We start from the raw sequence: 27,390 nt of genomic DNA on the forward strand, positions 1-27,390 counted from the left end.
AGCTCAGCTAGGCAAACAGACTGTAAAGTACCTGGGCTACACCATTTCCCAAGGGAGGAAGGACATGTCAGATGACAGACATTCAGCAATCAGCTCCATGCCCCGCCCAGTCAACGTAAGGGGAGTGAGGAAGGTGATGGGTTTGTTTAACTACTGCCGAAATTTTATACCGGGGTTCTCAGCACTAGTGGCCTCGATACAGGCCTTGATTAAAGGAGGGAAGCCCCCCCCCCGGAAGCAGTAAAGTGGGGGTCAGAAGAGGAAAAGGCCTTTACAGAAATCAGGAAAGCTCTGGTTTCCGCACCTGCACTAGGGTTACCAGATGCAGATCGCCCCTTTCACCTATACTGTAGTAACGAGGGAGGGTACTACAACGCGGTAGTGGTGCAGGACTATGGGGACACTAGAAGGCCAATGGCCTATTACTCTATGAAACAGGATCCCGTTGCAGCAGGACTCCCCCGCTGTGTTGCAGCGTTAGACTGCGCCGCGCGGGCTGTGCGAGTAAGCGAACCAGTTGTGATGATGGGGCAACTGATCCTACACACACCTCATACCATTGTAGAACTCCTGAACACGGGGAGGCTGAGGGCAGTCACCGATAGCCGACGAGCAGCTTGGGAGGCAGTTCTCATTCCAAAGGACAAATCAATAACTATAGTTAGAGGCACTGGGGAGAATCCCACGAGCGCTATCCTAACGGAGGGAGAAGCACACGAGTGCCAAATAGAAATTGTCAAGGAAGAAGATATCGGTGTGAAGGAAACACCTCTGGAAGGAACAGTAAATGAAATCTTTATAGATGGGTCTCAGAGGTACATAGATGGGAAACCACGAACTGGGTGGGCCGTGGTAAAGGAAACAGGTGAAGAGTTAGCTTCAGGAGCACTGCCAGGGGGCTGCTCAGCTCAGGTAGCAGAACTGGCAGCTGTGGTAGAAGCTCTACGCTGCAGTAAGGGTAGACGGGTAAATATATATACCGACAGCCGGTATGCATTTGGGGTGGTGCATGATTACCTAATGGCTTGGGTACGACGAGGATTCATAACTTCAACAGGTGCTAATATTCAGCATGGGCACCTAATACAACAGCTACTGGAAGCAGTGAGCCTGCTAGAAGAGGTGGCAGTGATTAAGGTAAAAGCACACCAGAAGGGTGAGAGCATGGAACAGAAGGGAAATGAGTGGGCAGATGTTGCTGCAAAGAAGGCAGCAGAGGAACAAGAGGCAATTGAAATTGCAAGTGTGCAGGAGGAAACGACAGAAGCCAGTTTAGTAAAATTATATGAAGAGGTAGAGGCAGAAGAGAAGGAAAAATGGAGGAGAAAAGGAGCAAAGGAGGGACCAGATGGGTGCTGGACACATGGGGAGGAAAGAGTCGCGGTGGCCCCACTCTGTATTAGACAGACACTACAAAAGTTATATCATGGGGTGATGCATCAGGGAAGGCAGAGCATGATCACAACCCTCCAGCAGGACTGGTGGTGGCCAGGGATGGGCAGGGATGTTGAGAAATTCTGCCACCATTGTATCATTCGTGCCCAGCATAACTCTAGTAAGGACAGAAAGCTACAGCTGGCAAATCAGCCTCGGCCGAGGGGACCCTGGGAAAACATCCAGATAGACTTCACAGGGCCCCTGCCAAAAATCAGGGGGAAAAGTTACCGTCTAGTAATTATGGATCACTTCACCCGGTGGGTAGAGGCTTTCCCAACAAAGGACTGCACCACCCGCACCGCTGCATGGATCCTAGTTCAGGAAATCCTCCGAAGGTGGGGAACCCCAGTTCAGGAGGATTCAGATCAGGGAGCAGATTTCATGGGGAAAGTGATGAAGGAAATGTGCCAACTACTAGGGATTTGACAATGGTTCCATGTACCCTACCACCCCCAGAGTTCAGGGATGGTAGAAAGGATGAACCAAACAATCAAGAATATGTTAGCCAAAGCTATAGCTGAGACAGGAAAGACATGGGTGGATGTATTACCAGGAATCTTGATGAGGTTGCGTGCAACCCTGAACTGTACTTTGGGTCTCAGCCCCTACGAATTATTGATGGGGCGAGCAATGCGACTCCCTTATGGGGTAATTACGGGTTGCGGGGAGCCTGGGGCTCATAGGGATAGAATGACCCAATATGTGAAAGACCTTTGTAACCAACTTAAAGTATTAAAGGATCCAGCGAAACAACAGCAACGAATCGCTGATCAGAAAGAGCCAGAGGGAAGGGGAATAGTTCTTCCACAGCATGGAGACCAAGTTATGGCGAGGGTGCTGCCGGAAAGGCCAGGGTTTGCCCCCAGGTGGATAGGACCACAGACGGTACACTTAACCAATGATACGTGTATCTGTGTACAGACTTGGCGAGGCAGCCAGTGGAGACTCTGGACTCAGGTTAAAGCAAATGACTCACCCTCTTGTTGCTCCCACAGACAGAGTGGGGAACCAAGTGTACCGGTAACCATATAATTACAGAGAACCTAAGAGAGGAACACCAGCCGGCCATGCCAGACCTGACCACAGCTGATGAAAACATACCCGGAGAAAACTCAAAGGCAGAAAATGCCGAGAACGTGGCAGAAGACACTGAGAACGTGTTGGAAAACCATGAATAGCCTGCTAAAGTGTGATGATGATGGTACTCTGTAAAGAAGGCTGGTTGCCAAAGGTAGATGATTAATTTTATAGCATAGCTTAGAAATTTATTGGGAAATAGACGGGGAGGGATTTTTGAGTTAAAGTAGAGACGGCAAGTTCCACCACTTCGATGGCGTTTCAGACTGCACTCGGCATCTGGAAGCAGTCACCCCCAGTCTGAGGAGCTGGGCCCTTTCAGCAGTTGGACCAGTGATTGACCGGACAGTTTGGAAGGGGTGCCACCGGGGACAGGTCCTTGCAGACATTTACATAGAGGCCACCCCAACACCTTCCTGTACATCGATGAGAGAGCCCGTGGGTGCTCCTGGAAGGAGAGTTTCAGCGACCAGAGGATAAAGGGCTGAAGACAAAGGAATGTGATTAAGATGCAGTCAGCCTGCAGGTGCACGAAAGGAGCTGCATCCCTAACGAACTGGAACAGCCTCTCTGCTTAACATTTGGTAGGTAGCGATTAGGTAATGCTAGGATAGATATCGAAGTACATAAAATTGGTGGGGGGGGGGAATGTCAAGACAGGGCATATTTGCAGCCCTATTTGAGCAAATCCTCCTAGGTTGGCCTTTCCTGATACAAATTTAATTTTTGTCCAGGAAGGCCAAGAGGAGGGACTGTTAGAGTGAGTTTTTTTGGGTAGATGATTTGCTTACACTTAAATGGCTTTGGTCACCAGACTTCTATTTTAACTGTTTGACAAAGGACTGTGGATTAAGTCCACCACAATGCACTTCCTTAAATGGTGTGAATATCAGATGCTTCTGGCGCCTGCTGCTGTAGTTTCGAAGACAGTATTATCTATATATTATAAATATTAATTGTCGTCTATGTTAGCATGGGAAATGCCAAATAAATGTATCGTAGACTTAACTTACATTCCTAAAGGCTGTGGATACCAACCCAGACATGTTGGCGTCGGAAGGAAAGGGTGGTGTGATATTTTGTATGTAGCTTCAATAAGAAGTATTGTCTATAACTTTTTAAGTAGCGATTGCCTTTGTGTTTAGCATATAAATATCGAGCCCACATTGAGCTAGCAGACCTTTCTGCGGAAAGCATCTCGGTGCGTAGATGCCTGATGTACCTTGTTGTGTCGAATAAAGAAGCTGCTTTGTATCTAGCAGTGACTCTGTCTCTCCAGTGATTTCATCCATGCTACAACTATTCTTTAGCCCCAACTATTATTATTAGCCCCAACTATTCTTTCTTCTACAACAGTACCCCTCTAGGCCCAGAAAGAACAATGGGACTGAAGATTAGATCTCTTAATAAATCAGTGAGTTGTTTTGTCTATGTCTCCCCTTTCACTGTGAAAGGGTGACACCTCTCTGTCCCTTTATTAGGGAGGGAGAGAGATCCTGTGGTACGTCAAATTGTCTGGATGAACAATTAATTTTTATTGTACTGCAGATGATGGTCTTTCTTAGAGGCTTTGCTCTTGCTTACCTGGTAGGTGGAGGGTGCTGATGCTTATTTTTGATGAAGGAAGTGAGTGATGGAGAGGGTCATTGCTTTGCTGCTGTTTGTATGTGGGAGGGGGAGCATGGAGGCTTTGGGGTTCCAACAGTTTAACTGTCACTTACTCTTTGGGGCACTCTTCTGTTTTGTGGATGTCTGCAAAGAACAAGAATTTCAGGTTGTTGATTGTATACGTTCTCTGATATTAAATAGAACTACTGAACTATTGAACTAATAATACCCTTGTTAGGCCAACTATATGGCCATCCCTTAATGCCAACACTTTACCTGCACAGAAAAATAATTAAGGTCACTGAAATAAAGAACTGTGTTAAAATAAAGAGAAGTTAAATCCAGGGATGGATTTGTACATGAAAACCCCAATTCCAAACACTGTCCCAAAAGGAAAGGTTCTCTAGAACCACTTTGGCCCTGCTCTAATGATCTATATCGATTTTCAACAGTGGATCCCATTTAATAGCTTGCTTATACTCCTGAATAATCTTTTCCCAATCAGCAGGAAGGAGTGGAAGGGGCGGTGGTTCTGTGGATGTGTATTTGTTCAATTCTCTGTGTCACTATCAGAAATGATAAGCTCCAGTATCTCTTCTACAGCTGGTTTTAGCAACCTCTGATCCACAATTGTTAATTCGGTTGAGACATCACTGACTACCTTATTGTAGCCAGTTGGATTGCATTGCAACTGTCTCTTGTAATGTGCTCTTGCTGATGTGGAGATGTGGTAGATGTTGTTCACCAAGGAATACTTCAAGATGTTTTCATTATTAACAGGCAATATGGACAGGAAACAGTTGTGGTACAGTATGTAGCAAAATCACATTCAGTCAGATGTCTTTGCACAAATTCCAATGAACATGCCCAAAAATTCCACCCGTAGTAACCACTTGAACAAACCACACCACTGTTGGAGACCAAGCATGGGTGAGATAATCCTGTATGATGTGCCCTCCGCTTGAATCCAGTAATAAAGGATCTGATATTTCTTTGAATGGAAGACATGTTATACAGGACTAATCCCCCATGCTTGGTCCATAAGAGCAGTGTTGGTTTGTTCAAGGAGCTGCTACATTTTGTTGACAAAAAAGAATCGACAGTTATGCCAAGTAAACATCTGTCTTAGACAAAGGATTACAACAGACTTGTGGGGGAAATTAAAATGCAACATTGATACGTCAAAAGCAGTTTGTAGCAAGTAACGACATTTTGTCGATTTCATGCTGTGGGATTAGTGTAGGAATACAGTTTGGGATGGTCATCATTGACCATAAACTCTATAGTGTGGTGTTTGCTTAAGAATTCATTGGTAGGTTCTATTGAAATGCTGAAATACTTTGATTGTCAATATTTGAATTGAATGCTGTATGTTTGGTCTGGGTCAAGCACTTGGAAAACTGAAGGTAGTGACCTTGAAGTTGGGAGTAAAAGAAAAATTAAACCTATTGAGAAATCTCTAGTGAGTAGAATTGAAAGTTCTTAAAAGGAACATAATAAATTTGTCAGAATAATTAAGGATGTGATACCATTAATTCGATGTTTTATGCAAGAGAAAGAAAATGTCTCGCAAGTGCTGTCTCACTTTGAAGATGCAAAAAGTATTCATGAAGTTGTTGTTAAGCAACACAACATGTTGTCTTTAATTCCTATCTCAGAGCAAGGTAAACAAATCAAAAGCTTTGAAAGTATTGAGACTTTTATTAAGCAGTTGAGCAGAGGCTGAACAATGGCTGAAACAAACATGTGACATTGAAGGTCATGTTGTCGAAGCAAGTGAAAATATTTATCAAATTCTATTTAAGTTTTTTTTCCAGACAGAGGATTTGTGTGACAGGTACGTATGAATACAAAGTCTAACTGTTTGAATCATCCTATCACCAAGATCTGTCTTCTACAGGAGGCAGAGGTTTGAGGAGCTTCAGCTCTAGGAGATTCATGATTCTGTCTTGTTAGAGAATGGTGGTAGAAGATCACTCTGTACTGGGCTAAGTGCTGGTAACCTCTGGCCTAGATAAGTGTTGCATGACTTGCCTGTAAGAAGAAAGAGAATATTTGCGTGAATGTTAAGATTGCATGTCTCCTGTTTTATTACAACTATATACTGCTAAATTATTATAGTACAATGATTAAGGAGCTGGGATGTAGGAGCCATGTTTCTGTTTTCTATCTGCATTGTGTAATTATGTTGGGCATTTATTATGTTCATTATGGTAGTCACATGGGTAGGGGTGTGGTAAAAACGAAGAGTTTGAATATGCATTTATGCTTTGTTTTTGAGGTTCAGTTAAAGTTTGTCTTTAGTCAGTTAGGGTTAGAGATTGTTGGGTATGAAATCTTTGTTGACCGCTTATGCTTAAGTTCAATTAATTATGCTTATTTACACTGCAGAAAGTTTAAATGTGTTTATTACATTAAGATTGTTCTGCTATATCACTAGTTTATTTTCATTAGTTTTATCGCTTCAAGATTGCTTGCATTTCTAGTTGCTTAATAAAAGATCAAATATATTTCCTCAACTTTGAACCTTATTATTGGATTCAAATGGAAGGCGCATCATATGGGATTAAACCCCCATGCTTGGTCTCTAACTCTAACTGACTAAAGACAAAACTCAAACTGAACCTCAAAGCCAAATCACGAAGAGCCAAGCTCTCTGCTTTTACTGCATCCTCACCCATGTGACTAACTATCATAATAAGTAGGCAACACAAAAATACAATGCAGATAGAAAACAGATACGTCGCCCCTTCACCTCGCTTTGGTGACATTGCATCAAGTTCATCTCCTCTTGAACTTGTGTAATTCAATTACGTAGGCTGGCCGGTTACTTCAGAATCAGAATCAGGTTTATTATCACTGGCATGTGACATGAAATTTGTTAACCTGGAGATATCCAAGTTCCCTCATGGTATTTTCCAACGGTATGCTTCTCATAAGAGGGTAAGATTGTCTCTGTGTCAGGGAATGTAGAGGCCAGACACAATGACTCTTATTCTCACAGTCTTCATGGACATGATTAATCAGAGTGAGATCTCAAATGTAGCACAATCGGGCACCTTTAAGCACCCATTCTTACAGCTGGTTGACATTGTAGGTTTTCACAAATAAAATGGCTGAGGCGTTTTGTGTTTAAGAATAAACATAGCAACTTGCTTATTAACTATCAAAAAACTGAACACAAAGCGCAGTAAGAGTCCTTTATGCATTGACCTTATGTCAGACCAGCCTCTTAAAGTGAACCCCAAACCAATGTTAGTGGTTATGAATTATGTATGTTTCCACCAATTACATTACACAATTAAACGCTCCCCAGAATTCACTAAAACCGGCATTGTGAGCCTGTTCAGAGCCCAGATGAGCCACTTGGCTCAAGTCCTATGTTCCATGGGTGGGGGAACAGCAGGTGTCTCTGGCTCGTCTGGGGGTGTGTTGATATGTTCTTGGTCACGTCGTGATGGCAGGGGCACGGTAGTGGAAACTTCTTGGTGGGCTGGTTTAAGGTGATCGATCGAAACGCATTCAGGTTTGCCCCTCTTGTCTATGATAAAAGTCTTTTTGCTTCGTTCCAAAATTCAGAACAGGCCATCATAAGGGCTTAAGGGGATGTTGGTGTGCATCATGGCGGACAAAAGTAAACAAGGCTGAATGTAGGTCAATAGGAACCCAAGAGTGTTGTACGCCATGATGGGAGGTAGGAATAGGTGCAAAGGGATTGAATTTACTGAGGAGGGTGGAAAGCGTTGAGAGGCTGACCAGGCAGTCGTGGCATCAGGAATAAAATCACCTGGCACTCATAATGGCTGCCCGTATACCAATTAAGCCGTGGACAACTGCAGGTCCTCTTTTGGAGCTGTTCTGAGCCCCAGCAGGACCCATACAGATGATCAAGCCAATGCTCAGAGCAGCAAAGCCACTCGTATAGGCTGTTGGACTGCGGATGATATGTCATGGTGTGATATAGCCTAACGACGAGGTTCTGGGCCATCCCAGCCCAGAGGTCTGATATGAATCCATGCAGGCTGCAGTCCAATCACATACGTCTTTTCTAAGGCCGTGCCACACAAACTTCAGCGCAACCAGGTTCTGTGAGGCCTTCTGGTTCAGATGCGAAAGGCCGTGCATGGAGCCAAAAACAACCTGCCTCCAGTTTGTGGGCACGATGGGGTGATGGGCGACTGCTTGAGACTTTGTACAGGAGAGAAACCCCAGCTTCCCCAGACTTAACTGTTGTTCAGTAAGCCTGGACCTTTGGCCAGTAGCTTGGTTGGTTGCCATGACACTCCCTTCTTTAGCTCTTGTTAATTAAATTAATCTTGATATAATTTATCTGTCCTTTACCTAATACATCCTTAATTGCCTTAGTAAAATTGTAGATAAGATCAGGCTATATGGGGTATACAGGGAGGGGTAGTGCCTCTGGTGGAGAGGCTTGTTATGTCCATTCCAAGGCTGCTACCTGGAATGGTCCCCATCAGACACCCAGCTCTCACTTGTGGCTTCAAGTAGCGGCAGCAGCCACACCCTGGTACAGGTGGACTAAACCAGGTGAGGGTAGCTGACAGCCTGGTACTCCAGTGAGTTAGGGATATGCCCATCCTCGCACGCAAAGTCAGCTCTGGCAGACTGGCTGGATGAGCTCTACTGTGAAATCCAATGGCCAGGAAAGTGCTACTGCAACGCCCCTTGGAGAACAAAGAGCATGATAAGGCACAGAAGATATAGATAGATAGATAGGTATACTTTATTAATCCCGAGGGAAATTTGGTTTCGCCACAGCCGCACCAACCAAGAATAAAGCGTAAATATAGCGATACAAAAACCACCAACAATCAAACAACAAAATGCAAACTATGCCAGATGGAAAATAAGTCCAGGACCAGTCTATTGGCTCAAGGTGTCTGACCCTCCACGGGAGGAGCTGCATGTTCGATGGCCACAGGCAGGAACGACCTCCCGTGCCGCCAAGTGTTGTATCACGGTGGAATGTGGCCGAAGTCCAACATTAAAAAGTTCAATATCCAGTCTGCAAATGCGTTCCTCGATCATAATATGCCCCGGATTGCACCATCTGTTGTTAACCAGATCAGTAAGCACCCAACTCCTTTATGCTTACCGCTCTCAGTGCACTTCTGGTCAGCCAGAACGGTATTACCCACCGAACTCCTCTTCTCCATAAGTCTCTGTTGTCTCGACCCAGTCCTCTTTCCTCGACTTTGTGATCCCCCTCTGCATCCTCTATGTGTTTTCCTCCGGATTTCAGCAGGGGTGTCCGCCGCTCTGCTCGCTAAACCAGCCGGCATTAGCTGGTTTCTAGAATACACCATGCGACCTTGCTTCTGTCCCGCGTGTTGGGATGTAACCATTTCCAGCGCTAAAAAAGACCCAAATAAAACTCTCTCCCAGCATGTTAGAGAGGGTGCAGCGTCAACGTGTTACTGTGAGAAAAAAAATACAAAGAATAATGTAAATTTTAAAAAGTAAGAAGAAGAAAGTAAGAATAGATCGGAATGGCTGTACAAGGCTGCATGCACGACTCGCGCATGCGCACTTCATGGTCATTCACTGCGACTTAAGAAGTTTGTGATGCTTGTTTGTACTATTGGACCTGGACTTCTGAGATCGAAAGAGTGGAACTGTCCCAGTGGAATGGCTATTCCACTTTAAAAAAGTTCTTCTGCACAGGTTTCCTGTCATTGTCGGAGACAATGACAAGCTGTCCAGTAATAATACATTTTGAAACAGAATGGTGGCTGCAGGAAGGCTTAATTAAGTTCCAGACTAGGTTCTGATTAGAGAATAAAATGATTTTCCATGGGTCAAACAGCAAATCCAATAATGGGTCCATGCTACAATACAATTAGTGAAGTTCCTGAAACTTGTGTGTCACAGCTGTTGCATTCCACATCTCTGCTTCTAGGCTTTGTCACCACAGGAGCTCAATCCACATCTTCTCCGATCATTTTGGATCTACCCCTCCCCCTCCCAGTTTCAAATCTCTTACTAGCTCTTCTTTCAGTTAGTCCTGACGAAGGGTCTTGGCCCGAAACGTCGACTGTACCTCTTCCTAGACATGCTGCCTGGCCTGCTGCGTTCACCAGCAACTTTGATGTATGTTGTCTGAATTTCCAGCAACTTCAGATTTCCTTGTGTTTGCGTTTTACAATCCACATCTACTAGCTCTTAGCCCTCATTATTCCTCCTTCTACAACAGTGTATGGCACTGACTGCCACTGATAGTGGTGGAGACACATACGTTAGGGACATCTGGGAAACTCTTAGATAGGCACATAGGAGTTTAGTAATATGGAAGACTATAGAGTAGGGTAGGGTTAGATTGACCTTCGAGTCGGTAAAAAAAATGTCAGCACAACGTTGTGGGCTGAAGGACCTGTACTGTGCTGTAATATTCTACGTTCTCTGAATATATGTTGTTAACTTGTATTAATGACAAGATTAACAGAGGGTAGAACATTGTGAATTGAGATGCGGGTGTTGAAACTAAAGCCAAGAAACTTCTTTCTATAGAAGCTGAGAAAATTATAATATCTCATTCAGAAAATGTTTACTGTACTTTGGGCGATATACTGCAGGGCTAGAAGGGTGAAACAATCTTAAGTCCTCAAAGGAAGAGAAAGAGGCTAGACAGGAAGGGACAGCCGTAACATCAACAGCACAATAATGACAATGGTTTGAATGGAGCATCATTATAGGTTTCTCATTCTAGAACAAGATGCTGATGAAGAAAAAGATGAAAAGCAGAAAGTAAACTGAAGTTCCTTCTGATATTCATTAATCCAGAGCTTCCACAGATTTTTTGGCATGGCAACCCTTGCAAAAGGTGATTCTCAGGTCAGCAGTATTCTACCAGCAACTGTGAGCATATCAAATCAGAAACAATGGCTGGGCAGCTTTCTCCTTACAGCTTAAAAGAAAACTGGGTTTGGAGAGACATTTTCAATCTTCCAGTCCTCTGGAAGAATCATTACTAATGCCTCCAAAATCTCTATCGCTGCCTCTTTCAGAACCCTAGGGGGCAGTTCATCTGGTCTGGGTGACTCATGTACCCTTAGGTCTTTCTGCTTTTTGAGCTCCTTTGGCCCTTGTAATAGTAACCGCACTCACCTCTCTTCCCTCACACCTTTCAACATCTGGCACACTGCACAGTGAAGACTGATGCAAAATACTTATTTAGTTCATCTGCCATCTCCTTGTCCCCCATTGTTACTGCTCCGGCCTCATTTTCTAGTGATCCTATATCCACTCTCATCTCTTATTTTTTTTACATACTTGAAAAAGCTTTTACTATCCACTTTGATACTGTTTGCTAGCTTGCTTTCATATTTTCACCCTTGAAAAATTGGCAAAGGACACAGCTGACTCCCTTGATGAGGCATGACAGGCAATTTCTGAAATGTCAGCAGAGTTAGTGGCAGTATAATCTGCACCCCGGCAAAACAGAATGGCCTTACACTTTATTTCAGCTGGAAAAGGGGGTACTTGTGGTTTAATTGGGCAGGAATGTTTCACCTACATAGCAGACAAATCTGAAAATATAATTCATCTGATGGATTATATCAGAGAGGCTGCAGATAGAATTAGAAAAGTGGGAGAGCATTTCCACGATGAAAATCCCTCTGGAAGCTGGTGGCCATTTGGAATGCTGGGAGGATGGTGGCCTACTGTTTTACGTTATGGAATAACCATTGGTATAATAATAATGGCAATAATCCTATATTGATTCTTGTGCGCAGTGGTGGGCCTGAAAATGAGGGAATGTTACAGTTTTGGGTACTTGTTGATAAAAGAGAGCCATGAGAACCAAATCATTATAGCCTTAAAGATGTAATCCACTTTGAAAATCCTGATAATATTGAATATATGTTGTCATGATGTGACAAAAAGAAGGGAATGTGGAAGTATGTTTTGAATTTTGTATTTTTTGTAACCATTTAGTGTGACAAAATGGAATTGCACAAATCCCAGAATGCTAAGCTAATATGTTACAATATATGTACTTGGCTAAAGGAATACATGACTGCAGGCACACAATTGAATATATGTTCAATGTACTGAATAATTGGCAAGAATAAGGAAGTAGCAGAGACGAGTCAACTGCAGGTGGCAGAGTATAACAAATGTATCAGAAGGACTGAATTCGCTGCAAATAGTAGCTGAGTCTTGTTCTTGGGTATAAAAATAACGCTTTTTAAATAACAGCAACACACATCAAAGTTGCTGGTGAACGCAGCAGGCCAAACAGCATCTGTAGGAAGAGGTGCAGTCAACGTTTCAGGCCGAGACCCTTCGTCCTTCAGTTAGTCCTGACGAAGGGTCTCGGCCTGAAACGGTGGACTGCACTTCTTCCTACAGATGCTGCTTGGCCTGCTGCGTTCACCAGCAACTTTGATGTGTGTTGCTTGAATTTCCAGCATTTGCAGAATTCCTGTTGTTTACGCTTTTTAAATGGTGTGTTGGAAGTCTCCTACCCTCCCTAGATGGAGTAGAGGTGAACTTTTACCTTGCAAGTAGTAGAAGTGCTAGATAACAATCCTCTCAATGTTGGTATTATGTTCTGTGAGATTTAGCAGAGAGGTACTCGATACAGTGTTACATTAGTAGTGAGGGATTTCAGTATTCTGTGTTCTGAGCTCTGTGTCAGATGTGGGAAGTCCGGGAGACTCCCAGCCTCCCGGACGGCCACATCTTCGTCAGGTGTGTTGAGCTGCAGCTCCTTAGGGACTGCGTTAGGGAACTGGAGATGCAGCTCAATGACCTCCGTCTGGTCAGGGAGAGTGAGGAGGTGATAGAGAGGAGCTATAGGCAGGTAGTCACACCCGGGACTCGGGAGACAGACAAGTGGGTAACAGTCAGGAGAGGGAAGGGCAGGAGTCAGAGGCTAGAGAGTACCCCTGTGGCTGTACCCCTTAACAATAAGTACTCTTGCTTGAGTACTGTTGCAGGGGGGGATGACCTACCTGGGGGAAGCAACAGTGGCCGTGCCTCTGGCACAGAGTCTGGCCCAGTGGCTCAGAAGAGTAGGGAAAGGAAGAGGGTGGCAGCAGTGATAGGGGACTCTATAGTTAGGGGTCAGACAGGCGATCTGTGGACACAGGACAGATGGTAGTTTGCCTCCCAGGTGCCAGGTTCCAGGATGTTTCTGATCGTGTCCATGATATCCTGAAGTGGGAAGGAGAACAGCCAGAGGTCGTGGTACATATTGGTACTAATGACATAGGTAGGAAAAGGGAGGAGCTCCTGAAAGCATATTACATGGAGTTGGGAAGGAAGTTGAGAAGCAGGATCACAAAGGTAGTAATCTCAGGATTACTACCTGTGCCATGCAACAGTGAGAATAGGAATAGAATGAGGTGGAGGATAAATGCGTGGCTGAGGGATTGGAGCAGGGGACGGGGATTCAAATTTCTGGATCATTGGGACCTCTTTTGGGGCAGGAAACACCTGTACAAAAAGGACGTGTTGCACTTGAATCCCAGAGGGACCAATAACCTGGTGGGGAGGTTTGCTAAGGCTACTGGGGAAAGTTATCCCCTAGGATTGTTGGGGGGTGGGAACCAAACTGAATAGATGGAGGAAGAGGCAGTTGGCTCATAAATAGAGAAAGCTTGAAGACAGTGTGAGAGGGAGGATAGCCAGGTGAAAGAGAAGGGACGTGCTCAGACCGATGGTTTGAGATGTGTCTATTTTTATGCCAGGAGTATAATAGACAAAGCGGATGAGCTTAGAACGTGGATCAGTACTTGGAGCTATGATGTTGTGGCCACTACAGAGACATGGATGGCTCAGGGCAGGAATGGTTACTTCAAGTGCCACGCTTTAGATGTTTCAGAAAGGAGAGGGAGGGTATTGGGAAATTAATCTGGTTAGGTGTCAGGTCTGTCAGTGGGAGAGCATTTTGGAGATAGTGATCACAATTCTATCTCCTTTACTATAGCTTCAGAGAGGGATAGGAACACACAAGTTAGCGAAGTGTTTAATTGGAGTAAGGGGAAGTATGAAGCTATCAGGCAAGAATTTGGAAACATAAATTGGGAACAGATGTTCTCAGGGAAATGTATGGAAAAAATGTGGCAAATGTTCAGGGGATATTTGCATGGAGTTCTGCATAGGTACATTCCAATGAGGCAGGGAAAGGATCGTAGGGTACAGGAACTGTGGTGTATAAAGGCTGTTATAAGTGTAGACAAGAAGAAAAGAAGAGATGACGAAAGGTTCAAAAAACTAGGTAATGATAGAGATCTAGAAGATTATAAGGCCAGCAGGAAGGAGCTTAAGAAAGAAATCAGGAGAGCCAGAAGGGGCCATGAGAAGGCTTTGGCAGACAGGATTAAGGAAAACCCCAAGGCATTTTACAAGTATGTGAAGAGCGAGAGGATAAGACGTGAGAGAATACGACCAATCAAGTGTGACAGTGGAAAAGTGTGTATGGAACCAGAGGAGATAGCAGAGGTACTTAATGAGTACTTTGCTTCAGTATTCACTATGGAAAAGGACCGTGGCGATTTTAGGGACGATTTACAGCGGACTGAAAAGCTTGAGCAAGTAGATATTAAGAAAGAGGATGTGCTGGAGCTTTTGGAAAGCATCAAGTTGGATAAGTCACCGGGACCAGACGAGATATACCCCAGGCTATTGTAAGAGGCGAGGGTGCAGATTGCTGAACCTCTGGCAATGATCTTTGCATCATCAATGGAGACAAGAGAGGTTCCGGAGGATTGGAGGGTTGTGGATGTTGTTCTCTTATTCAAGAAAGGGAGTAGAGATAGCCCAGGAAATTATAGACCAGTGAGTCTTACTTCAGTGGTTGGTAAGCTGATGGAGAAGATCCTGAAAGGCAGGAATTATGAACATTTGGAGAGGCATAATATGATTAGGAATAATCAGCATGGCTTTGTCAAAGACAGGTCTTAGCTTACGAGCCTGATTTAGTTTTTTGAGGATGTGACTAAACACGTTGATGAAGGTAGAGCCGTAGATGTAGTGTATATGGATTTCAGCAAGGTATTCGATAAGGTACCCCATGCAAGGCTTATTGAGAAAGTAAGGAGGCATGGGATCCAAGGGGACATTGCTTTGTAGATCCAGAACTGGCTTGCCCACAGAAGGCAAAGAGTGGTTGTAGACGGGTCATATTCTGCATGGAGGTCAGTGACTAATGGTGTGCCTCAGGGATCTGTTCTGGGACCCCTGCTCTTTGTGATTTTTATAAATGACTTGGATGAAGAAGTGTATGGATGGGTTAGTAAATTTACTGGATTTGGGGGTGTTGTGGATAATGTGGAGGTCTGTCAGAGGTTACAGCAGGACATTGATAGGATGCAAAACTGGGCTGGGAAGTGGCAGATGGAGTTCAACCCATATAAGTGTGAGGTGGTTCATCTTGGTAGGTCAAATATGATGGCAGAATATAGCATTAATGGTAAGACTCTTGGCAGTGTGGAGTATCAGAGGGATCTTAGGGTCCGAATCCATAGGACACTCAAAGCTGCTGTGCAGGTTGTCTCTGTGGTTAAGAAAGTATACGGTGCATTGGCCTTCATCAATTGTGGGATTGAGTTTAGGAGCTGAGAGGTAATGTTGCAGCTATATAGGACCCTGGTCAGACTCCACTTGGAGTATTGTGCTCAGTTCTAGTCGCTTCACTATAGGAAGAATGTGGAAACCATAGAAAGGGTGCAGAGGAGATATACAAGGCTGTTGCCTGGATTGGGGAGCATTCCTAATGAGAATAGTTTGAGTGAACTCGGCCTTTTCTCCTTGGAGCGACGGAGGATGAGAGGTGACCTGAAAGAGGTCTACAAGATGATGAGAGGCATTGATAGTGTAAATAGTCAGAGGCTTTTTTTCCCAGGGCTGAAGTGGCTAACACGGGAGGACATAGTTTTAAGGTGCTTGGAAGTAGGTACAGAGGAGATGTCGGGTAAGTTTTTTACGCAGAGAGTGGTGAGTGCGTGGAATGGGCTGCCGGCGAAGGTGTTGGAGGTGGATACGATAGGGTCTTTTAAGAGACTCCTGGACAGGTACATGGAGCTCAGAAAAATAGAGAGCTATGGGTTACCCTGTGTGGCACGTGGCCAAGTGGTTAGGGCGTTGGGCTCACGATCTGAAGGTCATGGGTTCGAGTCTCGGCCAATGCAGTGTGTTGTGTCTTTGAGCAAGGCACTTAAACACACACTGCTCCAGTCCACCCAGCTGAAAATGGGTACGGGCAAATGCTGGGGGTTAACCTCGCGATAGACTGGCATCCTATCCGGGGTGGGCGAGTCTCGTACTCTCAGTCACTTCATGCCACAGAAACTGGCATAAGCACCGGCCTGATGGGCCACAAGGCTCGGGAACAGACTTTAACTTTAACTAAAATGGGTAACCCTGGGTAATTCTTAAGATGAGGACATGTTCGGCACAGCTTTGTGGGCCGAAGGGCCTGTATTGTGCTGTAGGTTTTCTATGTTTCTAATATGCAGATAGCTTGGGGAAATCAAGTTGATGCTGGATCCCAAGAGAGAAATTCTGGAATGCCTCTGAGATGGGTTTTTGGAGGAGCTTGTGGTTGACCCCACTAGGGAATCAGCAATTCTGGATTGGGTGTTGTGTAATGAACTAGATACAGTTAGGGAGCTTACGTAAATGGAACCCTTGGGAAACAATGATCATACCATAATAGAATTCATGCTGCAATTTGAGAGACAGAAGGTAAAGTCGATGTATCTGTATTATGGTGGAATAAAGGGAATTACAGAGGCATGAGAGAACAACCGGCCAAAGTTGATTGGAAGGGGACATTAGCAGGGATGACAGCAGAGTAGCAATGGCTGGTGGTTTTGGCAGCAGGACAGACATATCCCAAAGAAGAGGAAATATTCTAAAGGCAGGATGACGCAACTGTGGTTGACAAGTGGAGTCAAAGCCAACACAAAAGCCAAAGAGAGGACATTTAATAGAGCAAAAATCAGTGGGAAGTTAGGGGATTTGGAAATTTTCAAAAAATCAGAAGAAGATTACTAAAAAAACATAAGGAGGGAAAGGATGAAATAGCCAATAATATCAAAAATGATGCAGAAAGTTTTTTCAGATATATAAAGAGTAAAAGAGAGGCAAGAGTAGATATCAGACTGCTGGAAAATGACACTGCAGTGATAGTAATGGGGACAAGGAAATAGTAGGTGAACTTATGAAGTACTTAGCATCAGTTTTCACTGTGGAAGAAACTAGTAATATGCTAGATGTTTGATAATGTCAAGGGGCAGAAGTGAGTGCAATTGCTATTACTTGAGAGAAGGTGCTTGGGAAACTGAAATGGCTGCAGGTAGATGTCACCTGGACCTGATGTGCTACACTACAGGTTTCTAAAAGAGGTGGCTGAAAGGATAGTGGAGGCATTAGGAATGATCTTTCAAGAATTAATAGATTCTGACATGGTTCCAGAGGACTAGAAAAGTGCAGTTATCACTCCACACTTCAAGAGGGGAGAAAGGTGGGAGAAAGGCAGGAGAAAGGAAATTATAGGCCAGTTTGTCTGACCTCAGTGGTTGGGAAGATGTTGGAGTCGATTGTTAAAGATGTGGTTTTGGGATACTTGGAGGCACATGATAAAATAGGCCACAGTCCGCCAGGTTTCCTGAAAGGAAAATCTTGCCCAACAATTTTGTCGGAATTCTTTGATGAAATAACAAGCAGGGTAGACAAAGGAGAATTGGTGGATGTTGTTCTTGGCTTTTCAAAAGGCCTTTGACAAGATGCCACATATGAGGCTGCTTAACAAGATAAGAGCACTTGGTGTTATAGGAAAGATACTAGCATGAATAAAGCATTGGCTGATTGGCAGGTGGCAAAGAGTGTGAATAAAGGGAGCCTTTTCTGATTGGCTGCTGGTAACTAGTGGTGTTCTGCAGGGGTCTGTGTTGAGACCACTTCTTTTTATGTTGTATGTCAATGATTCGGATGATGGAGTTGATGTCTTTGTGGCTAAGGTGGCAGACAATATGAAGATAGGTGGAGGGGCATGTAGCAGTGGGGAAGCAGGGAGGTTTCAGATGGACTTTGACAGATTAGGAGAATGGACAAAGAAGTGGTAGATGGAACATAGTTTCAGGAAATGTATGGTCACGCACTTTGGTAAACGGAATAAAAATGTAGCTGATTTTCTAAACAGGGATAAAATTCAAAAATCCAAGGGACAAAGAAACTTGGGAGTCCTTGTGCAGGATTCCCTAAAGATTAACTTGCAGGTTGAGATGGTGGTACCTCATCTGCTGAGGTCTAGATCTGTGGCATTTAAGTCTGGTGACCCAGGTCTGTACAAGAAAATCTGGTATCACTTGTGGAGGGCTACTTCAAGGGTGAAGAGACTGATTTGAGTGAGGTTGGAGGTGACATCGGATGCACAAAATCTCTGGCAGGGTTTGCAAGACTTAACTTCCTACAATGTGAAACACAGTAGGATGAACGGCAGCGATGCATCACTGGTGAGGTCAATGCCTTCTATGCACACTTTGAGAGGGAGAATTTAACTGCAGCTGTGAAGACTCCTGATGCACCTGGTGACCCTGTAATCTCCATCTTGAAGGCTGATGTTCAGCTGTCTTTAAGGAGAATGAACCCTCACATGGCGGTAGGCCCTAATGGAGTACCTGATAATGCTCTGAACACTTGTGCCAACAAACTGGCGGGAGTATTTAAGGACATTTTCAACTTCTCACTTCTATGGTTGGCGGTTCCCACCTGCTTCAAAAAGGCAACAATTATACCAGTGCCTAAGAAGAGTAGTGTGAACTGCCTTAATAACTATCACCCTGTAGCACTCATGTCTATGGTGATGAAATTCTTTGAGAGGTTGGTCATGGTTAGAACGAATGCCTGCCTCATCAAGGACCAGGACTCAATGCAATTTGCCTATCACTACTTTAGGTCTATTGCAGATACAATCTCAAGGGCGCTTCACATGGCCTTGGATCACCTGGACAATACAAGCACCTATGTCAGGATGCTGTTCATTGACTATAGCTCAGTGTTTACCACCATCATTCCCATAATCCTGATCGATAAGTTATAGAATCTGGGCCACTGTATCTCCCTCCGCAATTGGATCCTTGCCTTCCTAACTGGAAAACTGTGTGGCTAGGTATAGCTCAAATATAAATTTGCTGACGATACAACCATTGTTGGTGGAATCATAGATGGAGATGGGAGGGCATACAGGAGTGAGGTATACCTGCTGGTTGAGTGGTGTCGCAGCAACAACCTTGCACTCAATGTCAGTAAGATGAAAGAGCTGATAGTGGACTTCAGGAAGGTAAGATGAAGAGCCATGAACCAGTCCTCATAGAGCAATCAGAAGTGGAGAATTGAGCAATTTCAAGTTCCTGGGTGTCAAAATCTCCAAGGATCTGACTTGAGTAAAAGAGAGATGAGATTGGATATCAGACAGTTGGAAAATGATGCTGGAGAGGTAGCGACAGGGGACCAAAGATATGGCAGATGAACTCAATAATTATTTTCTATCAGTATTAACTGCAGAAGACACCTGTTGTATGCCTGAAATTTGAGTATGTCAGGGGACAGAAGTGAGTGTAATCACTCTTACTAAGGAAAAGGTGCTTTGGAAGTTGAAAGGTCTGAAGTATATAATCACCTGGACCAGACACACTGCATGTTAGAGTTCTGTAAAAGGTAGTTGAAGAGATTGAGGAGGCAATAGCAGAGATCTTTCAAGAGTCATTAGATTTGGGAATGGATCTGGGGGAATGGAAAATTGAAATGCCTCTCCACTCTTTAAGGAAGGAAGAGGCAAAAGACAAGAAATGATAGAATGATGCTGGGAATGAAAGGGTTAACATATTAGGTGCACTTGATTGCTCAGGGCCTGTACTTGCTGGAATTTTGAAGAATTAGGGGGTAAGTCATTGAAACCGTTTGAATATTGAAAGATCTAGATAGAGTAAATGTTGAGGGGGTGTTTCCAGGGGAAAAGGTTGATAGGTTCTTTATTAGTAAGGATGTCAAATTTTGCAGAGAGAAGGCGGGAGAATAGAGTTGAGCATGATAATAAATCAGCCGTAATGGAGTGGCAGAGAATGGCATAATTCTGCTCCAAAGTCTTATGATCTTATGATCATTTTAAAGATGATGAATACTTAAAGCAAAGCCATTTCACTGGTGAATTAATGGTTGAAACCTTTCAAGTTAAAGCACACATGGGAAAGTGGGATCAGGCCAGGAGGACTGAGGGTGGAATGAGGAACGCTGTGGGTTGTTTAGAAGTGGTTTGGGGCATTGGGTGGGATTAACGGTGCTGGCAATTAGATTGTGAGAAGGAAAGTAGGAAGTTGAGAAAGATGGAGCACAGATGAGTTTGGAAAGAAGGATGGAATTCAGATGAAATAAAGGAATTGGAACTTACTATCCATTTTGCCACTGGTGCTTAGGGCAGCAAGGAAGGTCCTTCATCATCATTGCTGTTTCTGTAAGAACCTTTTTTTTCCAGTCAGGGTTGTTAGCCCTGAGCTGAAACCGCCCCCCCCCCGCCCTCCACTGCAAACCTAGAAGACCGGTGGACCACTCTTGGTCTGGCCTCTACCCTCTGACCTGTTTGGCATGGGTGACCTACCAAGAATCAAAGCACAAGGCTCTGACTCCAGGCAGTATAGTTCTCCTGGTCACCAAGGCAAACGAGCCTCCAAACACTATGACAGGTTTGTGGTCCTCTTGGAGGAAGAGGATTGAAAGAGGTAAGGAAAATGTGAGAACAAGCGAGAATGATGTTAGGATAGATGGAATAAATAACGAAATCATCGCTATCTTCCTGCAGTAATAGTGATTTAGTGATTTCTTTAATATCTGAAAACCTTTTGATTTCTTGAATAACTCAGTGTGTGGACCACCACAGCCCTCTCTGATAAAGAATTTCAAAGACTTGCTGACCTTTGGTTGAATCAACTTCTCACCTTTGGCTTGAACTATTGTCTCCTTATTTGTGTGATAGTGACTACTAATTATGAGCTCTTAAACCAGGTGAACCATTTTCTCCTACATCTTCCCTGTCAAGTACTTTAAGATTTTTATGTTCACTGGGATCCTCTTTTTCAGAACTCCAGTCAGGATAAATCCTATTTGCTTACTCTCTGCTCATAACATCAACCTCCTATCAACACGCACAAAATGCTGGTGGAATGCAGCAGGCCAGACAGCATCCATAGGAAAAAACACAGTCTATGTTTTGGGCCGAGACTCTTCATCAGGACTAACTGAAAGAAGAGATAGTTCCAGGTATTCCAGGTATCTGTTGCAAAACTTGCGTTGCATTCTCTCCATGGAAAGTATCTTCTTACCTTGTGACCTGAACACAATATTCCAGGTGTGATCTCACAAGGACACTACATAATTAGTCACAGGAGACTGATGATAAAATATGAAGTAACAAACAGGCAACTTGCTTGAGGAATCCAATGTGTCAAACAGCATCTGTGGGGACAATTGAATGGGGGCAGGAAATATTGATGCTTCAGGTAAAAAACGGTTCTAAACACTCCTTCCTCCAACACGACCACAACCTTGTCATTAAGTTTGGAGGCTTGCACGTCTCAATGACCTGGAGAGCTGTGTCGGCTGGAATCAGGGCTTTATGCTTTGGCTCTTGGTAGGGTCACCCATGCCAAACAGGCCATAGGATAGAGGACAGACTAAGAGTCATCCTCCGGTCCTCCAGGTTTGGGAATTCAGTTCAGGGCTAACATCTGAGTGTGACAGTATTCCTGAATATCTGGGATTTGCATTATTGACAGTAGTGAAAACTGAGAGGAAGCTACTGACATAATGAAGGAAGCTCTGAACACTGTCAGAGGTGGAGAACCTTCATTGCTGCCCTAAACACTAGTGGCATAATGGGCAGTAAGTAAATAAACAGCCCTAATACAAGAAAATCTATAGATGCTGGAAATCCAAGCGGCACACAAAATACTGGAGTAAACTGTCAATGTTTCAGGCTGAGACCCTTCATCAGGACAGGAAAAAAAGATGAGAATTCAGTGCAAGAAGGTGGGAGGAGAGGAGGAAGTACAGAGTGGTAGGTGATAGGTGAAACCGGGAGGTGGGAGACGTGGAACGGGTGAAGCAAAGAGCTGGGAAGTTGATTGGTGGAAGGTGTAATAGGGCTGGAGAAGGGGGAATCTTATAGGAGGGGGTTGAAGACCATGGAAGAAAAGGAAGGAGGAGGAACACCGGAAGGAGGTGTTGGGCAGGTAAGGAGGTGAGGTGAGAGGGGGAAATGGGAATGGTGAAGGGAGGGGGGGCAATTACCAGAATTTCAAGAAATCAGTGTTCATGCCATCAGGTGGTGAGATCCCATTGGAGATGGAGTAAGTTATTGAGAATTATGTGCTGGATGCAGAGGCTGGTGGGGTGGTAGGTGAGGACAAGAGGAACCCGATCCCTATCATCATGGGCTCATTATCGTCTTGCTGAACAGCACTTTCTCTGTAACCATTGCTCTATATTCTGCATTTTAATATTGCTTTTCTCTTCTACTGCCTCAATGTTCTGTGATAAAATGATCTGTATTTCATTGTACAAAAATACACTGAAAACATTGTTCATCGGTTTCAACTCAGTGTTTAACATGATCATCCCTCAGCTGCTGGTGGGCCAACTGTCCTTGTGGGGACTTAATATCCTCCCTCTCTTTTACTAGATCTTAGACTCCTTGATGGAAAGACGCTCGTCAGTCTGAGTTGGCAGCAACATGTCAAGCTCCAACAAGCTGAAGGCAGGTGCCCCCTTGGATTGTCTGATCTCTCTGCTGTTGTTCACACTTCTGACTCCTAACTGCACTGCCAGATTCAGCTTAAACACAACCATTAAGTTCAACAGTGGTTGGACTCATCAGCAACAATGATAAGTCAGCATACAGAGAGGAGATAGAGAGGCTTGTCAAATGGTGCAAGAAAATCGATTTGAGTCTCGATGTGGACAAGACAAAAGAGATGATTGTGGACTTCAAGAAGGCACAGGTCAACCACTCTCCATTACACATCAATATCTCTGCTGTGGAGAGTGAAGAGCACAAAGTTCCCTCCTGAGCATATGATAAGCGATCTAACCTGGACCCACGACACCTCATCACTAGTCAGGAAGACACAGCAGTGCCTACACTTATGAGGAGATTGCAGCATGCAAGGCTTCCTGCCCCCATTCTAACAACTTTCAACAGGAGGACCATCGAGAGTGGCTGGCCACATCATTGCATGGTACAGAAGCTTCAAGGCATCATACTGCAAGAGGACAGCAAAAACCGCCAAGAAAATCATTGGGGTCTTACTCCCCACTATTTGTGACATTTACCAGGAGTATTGCAGACGAAGGATTCCTACCATCCATCCCACAATCTCTCTGACCTGCTACCATCAGGAAGGAGGTACCGGTGCATCATTTCCAGTCAAGATGGCCTCAATGAACAATGATTCCATTAGGTACATCTTCCAGATAGAAGATCCATCAACTCATTTAACTTTTTTCTACACCTTTTGCTTGTTCTTTTTGTCTTGTTTGTGTTATAGAAACTGTTGGAGCTTGTGACATACAGTTTGGAACAATTGAAGGATCCAACGCTATGCTGTGTCTGGAGAACTGCCTCATAGAAATCATAGATGGGGGACTGAAAAGGTCTGAGAACACAAGCTGACTCATGGAAGATACTAGAGACGAGGCATGGGGTCATGAACGAATCCATCTCGAAGTGGCGAGGAAGATTAAAGCATCGAGGTGAATGTGGAGGGGGTCAAAGATGGCTCCCAACAGAGATAGCCAGCAGCCAGATCGGCAGTGTTCAGACCTGGTCCTGGGTCAGCATTCACACTTATGGAAGGACTGAGTTCATGCAGCTGCTCTCCTTGTATGCAGACGAAAAGAAGTTTCCCAAATTCTGAGATCTATGTGATTTGTTTCCTTCAGTTTTTCATTTTCTCTTTCTTGTGGCTGGTTGGTGGGTGGGTGATCTGTTAATTTTTGTGAGGGTGGGGGTTTGGTTCTACTGCCCCTGTTCTTTTCTGTGAGAGAGAGTGTTGGGGATCAGGGCTCGTAATGTGTAACGGGTCGGTGATTGTTATTGTGGGAGGGGGATTTTAGGGTTTGTGAGTTTTGTTTCTATTTTCTGTCTGGGAGGAGTTGATGTCTTTACTTTCAACACCCATGATCTTTCTGTATTTCATGGCTATCTGGAGTAGACAAATGTCAAGGTTGTATCGTACATGCATACTTCAACAATAAAATGAACATTTGAACTGCCAGACTGGGTAACAGCTTCTTCCCTCAATCTTTGAGACTAATGAATATCCTGCCACCACCGAGCTCTCGGCACTAGGACAGTGAGCTGTTTACTGTTCATCTGTGCTGTGCTTGACTTATATATTTTTAATTATATTTTATTGTTATTTATGGTACAGCATAATATTTTGGTTTATGCGATATGTTGTCTGGGTGCAGTGTGATCTAGAGGAATAGTGTTTCATTTGGTTGTATATATGTACAGTCACCTGACAGTAAACTTGATCTTGGAATCTAAGAAGAGTAACAACTTGTCGACATGGAACAGTAATCAACTCCTGGGCTGAAGCAGACTGTTCACTTTTGGAAACGATCCACCCACTTGTTGTCATTGCTGCTGCCCAGCCACTGGATACATTCAATTAAAATATCAATTTTCATTGGGGCATTCTGTGACCTTCTTTGATCCTTTCACTCAGACTGATGTATGTTGATGAGGCTGGGTGATATTTACCTGTGGAACAAAGCCTGCTGCATTCTCACGAGGAAGGGCAAATTCCTCCAAGGTCAGGAAGTACAGTACATCTCAAAGGTTCATTTGTTACGAAAGTACACAACTTGAAAGTCGTCTTCTCTGGGTAGCCATGAAACCAATAAAGAAAAGAATTGAAGGCTCCATCTGTCCAAGTAGACAATAGATGCGCCCGCTTGGGGCGCAGACATGGCGATGAATATGGAGATCCTGGGCTGCCCAGACATCAAGATCCCCCTCTCGGCCTTGCAGATGTGATCCAAAGGAATGTGAAGCAGTACATTTGGCGTCAGCTTGGCTGCAGGAGCTGCTGGGAGGTGACGTGATACGTCATCCAACCGCTTTAGGGGCTCCACTCCGGATTTGTGTAGGGTTTACTCCTTAGCCTTCTCTTCTCCTGAAGATACCCACAAGGCAGTGGGATCCGTAACCCTGGATAGGGGCCCATACCAGGTACTGTCAGCCAGAGCCAGCTGAGCCCGGGACTCGTGTAAGGCAGGGTCGTCACGCCCTGTAGCAGTGACCTATGGAGCCACTACCCACTACCCAATAAAGAAAAGAATGACAACACAATCATCAACCTCCCAAAACCCCCATCCCCACACAAAAGATGAATCAAAGCAAATAGTCACATCAACATTCAAATCCCTCCTCCCGCACAAAAGACAAACCAAAGCAGACAGGCACATTAACACTCAAATCCTTCCTCCTGAACAAAAGAATGAGCAAAAGTGGATCAGGCACATCAAATCCCAAATCCCTTCTCTTGCCCAAAAATAAGTGAACAAAAATGGGACAGGCACTTTAAACCCCAAATCCCCCTCCCCACACAAAAAAGAGAAAGATTGGGCGAAAAACACAAAATATAAAAAGAAATTACAGACTAAATAAAGTCTATAGACCAAGTCCACATCCAGAACACAGAACACCTGGGCAACACTCTCTGGGTACAGTAGCTGGCTCTCCAGTAGCATAGCAGAGCAATCCTCAGTGATCAAAAGACAGGCAGCTGGCGCTCACCTTCTGCATGTGCCTCGATGCTTCACTTTCCCTCGTCCCTTTAATCAGTGCACAATGGAAGCTTTAGTTGGGAGTTCAACATTGGCTTGCACCCCATCCTGTGGCCTTCCCGCCACAAGGTTCCTACACACTGACTCTGCCTCCTGGAATCCTCTCAGCTGCAGAGCACTAGAACACCCAGATAACCTCCAAACAGCAAATCACAGGCTCCAGCAGTTCCAAAGTCAATAGACAATAGACAATAGACAATAGGTGCAGGAGTAGGCCATTCACCCCTTCGAGCCAGCACCATCATTCACTGTGATCATGGCTGATCATCCACAATCAGTTCCCTTTTCCTGCCTTCTCCCCATATCCCTTCACTCCGCTATCTTTAAGAGCTCTACCTAACTCTTTTTTGAAAGAATCCAGAGAATTGGCCTCCACTACCTTCTGAGGCAGAGCATTCCACAGAACCACAGCCCTCTGTGTGAAAAAGTTTTTCCTCAACTCCGTTCTAAATTGTCTACCCCTTATTCTTAAACTGTGGCCTTTGGTTCTGGACTCTCCCAACATCGGGAACATGTTTCTTGCCTCCAGCATGTCCAATCCCTTAATAACCTTATATGTTTCAATCAGATCCCCTCTCATCCTTCTAAGTTCCAGTGTATACAAACCCAGTCGCTCCGACCTTCAACATATGACAGTCCCACCATCCCAGGAATTAACCTAGTGAACCTACGCTGCACTCCCTCAATAGCTAGAATGTCCTTCCTCAAATTTGGAGACCAAAACTGTACACAATATTCCAGGTGTGAAAAACAATGTTAACACTTGTGAAGCTCTAAGGTAATCCACATGAACACAGACAAGTTCATGTTCAACTTGAGCTGTGATAGGTCAAAGGTCTCTTCTACTTGACGATATCTTCAGACCATCTACCTATCCCCAGGATTAAACATCTGGACTGGCCTGATCACCTTATCACGTGTTTCCAGTTGTTGCAGTAATATTTGGAAACTGTTGAGAATAAACCAATCTTGAGCAAGATCAACCAAGATCATGGCTGTTGTTTTCAAAAACAATCAGTGGGCAGCACCTCAGTCACCAAGTTCCAGTATTCAAATAGAAGTGGAACCAATGTTTCTTTTAAAAGCGAATGGACTGAGAACACTGTTTTGTCCAAGCTCCATGTTAGCCCACAACTACCCTTCATGGAGTTCTGAACAAAAGTGTTCTCAGACCACCCAGAAAATGCTGTTTATCTGCTTTAGTGTGGTCTGTATGAGAGCACTCCTAAAGTGCCATGGCCAGGACCATGGATATTTAGGTTCCAGGTCTGGTTTACTCCAAATAGTGTCACGGAATGCTATCTGATTCTCAAATTTTTTTTTTTGGTCCATAGACAGCCTCAGACACAGGAGACAGTGCCAGGCTAAGGTCTTTGTGTAAGAGATGTC

At 44.4% G+C, this 27,390-nt stretch overlaps 1 pseudogene; it reads left to right on the top strand.

Annotated features, from left to right (window-relative positions):
* Positions 1–414: 414 nt before the first annotated feature.
* The window catches only part of LOC134358482 (carbohydrate sulfotransferase 3-like), a 52,839-nt pseudogene continuing 25,863 nt past the window's right edge, over positions 415–27,390 (top strand).

Source organism: Mobula hypostoma, chromosome 18, assembly GCF_963921235.1.
Source record: "Mobula hypostoma chromosome 18, sMobHyp1.1, whole genome shotgun sequence".
NCBI lineage: Eukaryota > Metazoa > Chordata > Chondrichthyes > Myliobatiformes > Myliobatidae > Mobula > Mobula hypostoma.